Source organism: Mus musculus, chromosome 15, assembly GCF_000001635.26.
Source record: "Mus musculus strain C57BL/6J chromosome 15, GRCm38.p6 C57BL/6J".
In the NCBI taxonomy this organism is placed as follows: domain Eukaryota; kingdom Metazoa; phylum Chordata; class Mammalia; order Rodentia; family Muridae; genus Mus; species Mus musculus.
Genome location: NC_000081.6, coordinates 94,103,846 through 94,110,185, shown reverse-complemented (window position 1 = coordinate 94,110,185; position 6,340 = coordinate 94,103,846). Strand labels below are relative to the sequence as shown.

The 6,340-nt window shown below is 42.5% G+C and overlaps 1 long non-coding RNA gene across 2 annotated transcripts in view; it reads left to right on the top strand.

Moving 5' to 3' along the window:
• Positions 1 to 600: 600 nt before the first annotated feature.
• The window catches only part of Gm30665, a 28,320-nt gene continuing 22,580 nt past the window's right edge, over positions 601 to 6,340 (top strand). The window contains exons 1-3 of one of the 2 annotated variants that reach the window (XR_384357.3): positions 601 to 2,295; positions 2,897 to 3,003; positions 3,376 to 4,009. This is a non-coding gene — a long non-coding RNA (predicted gene, 30665). Of the gene's footprint in view, positions 2,296 to 2,896; positions 3,004 to 3,375; positions 4,010 to 6,340 lie in introns of those variants that run through there. The other variant, XR_384358.2, reaches the window with a different exon arrangement.

Genomic DNA, 6,340 nt, shown 5'->3' with positions numbered 1-6,340 from the left:
GTATTGAATTTTCTCCCTACAGTTTTTAATCTCCTGGCTTGTATGATTTTTTTGTTTTATCTTTGAATATATTGTGTATATAAAAGGTGTATAATGTATGTGTCAGTGTGTATGTACATGTGCGCACACGTGTGTGTGTGTGTGTGTGTGTGTGTGTGTGTGTGTGTGTGTGGGTTGGTTGGTTGGTTGTATGGTATGAATAGGAAACATCTCCAACAGACTCAGATGTTAAACTTTTGATCCCCAACTAGTAGTGGGAATTTTAGGAGTTAGAATCTAGCCAGAGAGCGTAGGTTCCAAGGCTTTCAATGTTATTCCTGGTTTTAACCCTTTGGAACTCTCTTTCTCTGCTTCCTGTTCATCATGAGGTGAGATGTCTCACCAGGAGTCCAGAATCAACAGAGCTCAGAACAATACACTGAAATGTCAGAAGACATCAACCAAAGTGAATCCTTTTTACCTTAAATTATGTGTGCTAGGTATCATTAACTAGAATGTTAACAGAATCAATGAGATTCCCCATAAGTAACAGGGTGCTTTAGAGGATTTTAATATTTTATAAACTGAATGGTCAAAGGTTTTTTTTTTTTTAAAACTTTTCTTTTGGGTTGTTTTGCTTTGGTGCTTTTTAGTAATGTTTGAGAGACTATTTCACTGTGTAGCTCTGTCTGACCTGGAACTTAGGTAAATTATACTGGCTTTGAACTCATGGGGAGCCTTCTGCCTCACCCCCAACACACACACACACACACACACACACACACTAGATAGATAGATAGATAGATAGATAGATAATATTTTTCAAAAGAATTAGTGTAAAGGTGGCTAAATATGGAATTTGATGATAAAGTACTTCTCTAGCATTTGCTAGCCTGGCTGTCTCCAGCACTGAAAGAAAAAAGGTTTCTATAAAGACATATATTATATGATATATAATTTATATCAATTCAATATGCCAATTTATTTTGCCTGAATTGCTGTGGTAGTAATTGAGAGTATTTTAACATATAAATGAAAGTTCATGAACAAAGGTACCCACTTCCTCATTATTTTCTTTTGAAAAGAGATTACAAGTGTAAGATAAACTGACTTTAATTGCAAAGAAAAAATGTCAGGAGTGACATTTCAACACTTCTGCATACTAATGAGCTCAGCTAAAAGAAATATAAAATCAACCAGGCGGCTGTCATTAGTTTCTTCGGGATCTCGCTTCCAGAGGAATAAACAATTAATGTGTTAAAATGATTCACTGCTAACATATCATTAGGGACCATAAATATCATCCTGACCATGTTGATTGGACCCTGACAGGGATGGGCACAAATGCCATTTAGTTTGCAGTATGACACGCTAATGAAAATGTTCCAGAATGTTCTGAGATTGGGAGTAAGGGTGTCCCTGTGAGAAGAGAGCACAGTTGGCAGTGGAGAGTTGAGTCAATAAGTCAGCCATCAGACCTTCGGACCAGTCACCGTGTTGCATGCTTCTGACACATCTCACCATAACCCTCGACTTGGCAGCCTCAAAGCAGGGCTGTCTCAGAGACTGTTGCTTAGGCTATGTGAGGCTGAGTACCTCCCAGAGTTTACAGGAGAACGTCCTTCTCGCCTGTTGTAGTTAATTGGGTCACAGTAGTACTTGGTCTTGAACCCTTGCACTGTGTGTGTTACCATCCACAGTCAATCATCCCAATAGAGTGAGTTAATTCTGCACTTTCTAAAGCATTTTAGTGAAGTAAAACTCAGGGTTTTTTTTTCCATATGAAAGTCAAAGAAAATATATGCAGGATATCTTTTAAGAGGATATCTTTTAAGCTGTTATTGACTTTCACTTCATACTCACACACAAGTATTGGGTTAGAAATTTTTATGCAAGTTAAAACAATTTGTCAGCAATTGAGATAAGCAGGAGGGTACATGCTTTGAGCATGCTTGCTGACACAGACAGGGACAATTCTAGCAAACCTATCTCAAGTCTAACCTTCTCCTTTATTAAACAACAATGAAGGAAAAAAAAAACCTTATTAACTCCTCGTCTTCATTGAAAACTGTCCTCAGCATCACAAATTTTAAATAATTCATCCATTCATTCATTTCAGTGCATGCTGGGAACTTTGTGCCTCACAGAATGCCGACGATAATCTCAAATAAAAAGCCTCACCCACTGCCACTCCCAGGGAACTTATAAGCTGTTACAAACCAAAGAACAAAAAATTATGAGGGTGCAATTACAATTCAGACCAATGCCTTAAAGGGAACAATATGTTCCTGTGAGCAAAGGACCTAAACCATGGAGGTTAGAGCTGGGGAGAAAGAGAGGGGGGGAGGGAGAGGGGGAGGGAGAGGGGGAGGGAGAGGGAGAGGGAGAGGGAGAGGGAGAGGGAGAGGGAGAGGGAGAGGGAGAGGGGGAGGGGGATGGGGAGGGAGAGGGAGAGGGAAAGAGAGAGAGAGAGAGAAAGAAAGAGAGAGAGAGACCAGGGACCAAGGGAGAGAGCCAAGGAGGTTGGGGCTGGGGACCAAGAGAGAGAGCCAAAGAGGCTGGGGCTGAGGACCAAGAGAGAGAGCCAAAGAGGCTGGGGCTGAGGACCAAGAGAGAGAGCCAAAGAGGCTGGGGCTTAGGACCAAGGGTGAGAGCCAAGAAGGTTGGAGCTGGGGACCAAGGGCAAGAGCTAGGGAGGCTGGGACTGGAGGCCAAGGGAGAGAGCCAAGGAGGCTGGGGCTGGGGACCAAGGGAGAGCTCCCTAGTGAAATGACCCTTGAGCTAAAATGAAGTGACAGGGATGACTGAGGACAAATATTCTAGAGGGACAGATAGTGAGTACAAAGGCCCTTTGACCAGAGGGAACTTGAGGGCACTCATCCCTGCCCTCATTCACAACGTTTGTGTTTCTCCCCAGGGACAGAATCTGACTAGAGCATTGCTGTTTGCTGCTGTTGCTGCTGTAGCTGCTGCTGTCCCAGGGGTCAAGGCTGAGACCAGGACAAAGGGAACCGTCTGGCTGGAGTGAGAGAATAAGTAGAATATCCAGTGTATAGATAAGCATTCCCAGAAACCCTGCTTTTAGAATGAGCAGAGATGTGCGCTTCGGGCCTTATGTAATAAGATCAACTCTTATCAAAGCAACGGTGAACAATTTAGTAACCTGTGACCCTGAGGAGGATCATAAGACACAAGGCAAACAGCTAGATAAGCCCAACAGTAGGAAGTTTGAGTTGCTGTGAGTCTTGATAAGTTTTCCAGATTTTTCATGTTTTATGAGGTTCTCACTTTCCCCTCCACCCATTATACCACCCTGTGTATATCTCTTTTAAGGAGGACAGCATCAAAGGTTGAAATTGACATTGATTAAGATTCATTTTGGTCTCATTTTCATAGCTACTGAGAGGGGACTTCACTTCATACAATACAATGTCTGCCTTCCACTCAGTCAAGAAGAGGTTGGCTTTGTAGACAAGAGAGCTGAGAAAACGCAGAGACAAACCCCCAGATTCAGGGGCTGGACAGACGATGGTTCAGCATCCCAGAGCACAAGCTGCTCTCTCAGAGGATCCAGTGCAGTTGTCAGCATCCAATGGCAGCTTACAACAATCAGAATTCCCAGGGCATCCAGTGTCCTCTTCTGGTCTCAGCAACCACCAGGCTCAACCATGATACAACATATACAAGTGAAGGCAAGAGACTTGTACACACAAATTAAAAAACAAACCTACGGAACACGATGGGTCATTTTATAGTGTATCTCCTTGCACAAGGTGGGGGCAGGGTGACAGAGCATAAAGACAGTCCTCCCTGGTTAATATCAAGGCATGGAGAGTTACCTACTTGTGCAAGGTTGAAGAAGAGAGAAGTAGCTTGGTTGAGAAGTCTGAGGATCACCTATCCAATCAGAACTTTAGCATCAATCACCCTGTTTTGATTTTTATAGGAATCTGTTGGAGTCTGGAGCAAGATATTAATATAAAACAATGGCCTCCTGTAATTTTTCCCTAAGAATTGAAACTTAATATCATTGTGCCTTTATCTCATTTATGTTGGCATTATATTGGCCTAGGACTTCCTAGCATAGTCCTTCTTTCTCTTGCCTTATGTCCCCTCTTATCTGTCATACCTCTTTATTATTACTAAATTCTAGTTTTAAGTGTGTGTGTGTGTGTGTGTGTGTGTGTGTGTGTGTGTTGGAGAGTCAAAGGACAACTTGTGTATCATCCTCAGGAATGGCAATGACCTCCCGTGACGGAGAGTCACTCATTGGCCTGGAGCTCACCATGTACACTATTTGGTTGGCCAGAGAACCTTGGGGATCTACTGGGATCAGAGCCTGTGTTCCTGAACTGCCTTGTGTACATGGGCCTTGGGGTTTTATATTCTTATGCTTGCAATGCAAGCTATTCACCTCCCTTTTCTAATTTTTTTCATTAGATATTTTCTTAATTTACATTTCAAATGTTATCCCCTTTCCTCATTTCCCTTCCAAAAACCCCTATTCTCCCCCCCTCCCCCTGCTTACCAACCCACCCACTCCTGCTTCCCTATCCTGGCAAGTCCCCTACACTGAGGCATCCAGCCTTCACAGAGTACCAAGGGCCTCTCCTCTCATTGATGTCCAACAAGGCCATCCTCTGCTACATACTTGGCTGGATCCATGAGTCCCTCCATGTGTACTCTAATGCACTTCTTGGGCCTCTGTATGCACACTCCTCACACCCTTGACCTTTCACCTCTAGGCTTTCAGAAGACTCCATATTTCTGTCCGTCCCCTCAAATACTGCCTCCCAGAGTATCCTAAAGTGACCTCAGTTTTCTCTCACGCTCCTCTGACTCTGGGAGCTGGATTTTGTCATTGTCTGTCCAGCATTTCACTCCACCTCAGTTCAGTTCCTTGCTCATCACTAAACCTCTCTAGCGTTGCATTTCTGCTCAACCTTCTGTTTTTCTTCCCGGAGTCAGCCGCCCACACTGCCATGCCTTGAAGATCCAGGTTCTCTGGGTCTCTCCAACACTCCTAACCACAGTCATAAATCTAGATGACTTTAGTGTCTCTGTAGAGAGTGTTTATGACATCTGGTCTCCCATCCTCAACTATAGAGGGAGTCTTCCTTCCACCTTAGCAGTCACTGCCGGAGACTTGTCTCAGCCTTGTCATTGCTGATAACTGAAACTACCCCATTATCTCAGTTGTAAACACCTCATCTTCAGACCACTTGCTTCTCTCTTTCCAGATCAGTCTGATTCCTCAGCCCTGTGCAGAGCTATGGTCACTTTTTTTTCCATCTCAGTTGACTGTCCTTCCTACCTGTGCTTTATGCATGCATTTCTCTGCTTATGCTGAAGTCATAATAAATAGAGAATGAAGGGACAATGAGGTGGCTCAGTGAGCATAGGAGCTTGCAGCCAAGGTTGACAAGCTGAGTTCAATTCCCAGGACCCACATAGGAAGGAGAGAGCCCCTCCCCACCAAACACAAGTACACTGTGGTACATGCTTACTTCCCAAAACATGATAAATAAATGTGAGAAAATTTTTGAAAAAGAAGTGAATATAAGACCATAAAGTGCATAGAACTATTTAACTATTTTAAAAATTACAATAAAGCAATAATTATAAAATATGCAAAATATAATGACAATGTCTATGTATACCACATTCAAGTTAAACTTCCACCTACATTCAAATCCATTTAAGTATATTTATTTGGAAATAAAGTTTACAAAGAAATAAGTAAATCATTAAAGACAGAAGCTGAAAAGGGATAGGCAGTAGGAATTTCCAGGAGCGATGAAAGAAAAGAAAGTACAAATCAAAAGCAATAAAAGTAGAAAGCAAAATAAATAGAATGAAAAGAAAACTAAGAGGGAGATTGATAAAAGCAATGAATGATTAACAAAAAGTGAGCTAGAGTTCTGAAAACACTAAAAGGTAAGATAAATGACAAAAAATACTCAATGGCACTCTACCTTCAATTATAAATATGAAATATGACATTTCACCTGAATGGAAAGTAGCATTGAACTCATGATAAAGTCAGTATCCTTAAAAGAAGAAGCACAAAAGTCATTCTCTCTCTGTCTTTCTCTCTGTCTCTGACTCCCTTCTTCTTTCTCCCCCTCTCTCTCCCTCCATTTCTAACTCTGGCTCCTGCCCTCTCTTTCTTTCCATCTCTCTCCCCTTCCCCTCTCTGTTTCTCTCTCTACCTTTCTCTCTCCCCTCTCTGTCTCTGTTTCTTCCTTCACTCTCTCCCCCCTCTCTGTCTTTTTCTCCATCACTCTCTATCTATCTCAGTCTCCTTCCTTCTCTCTCTCCATCTCCTTCCTCCTCTGTCTTTCTCTCTGTCTCTGTCTCC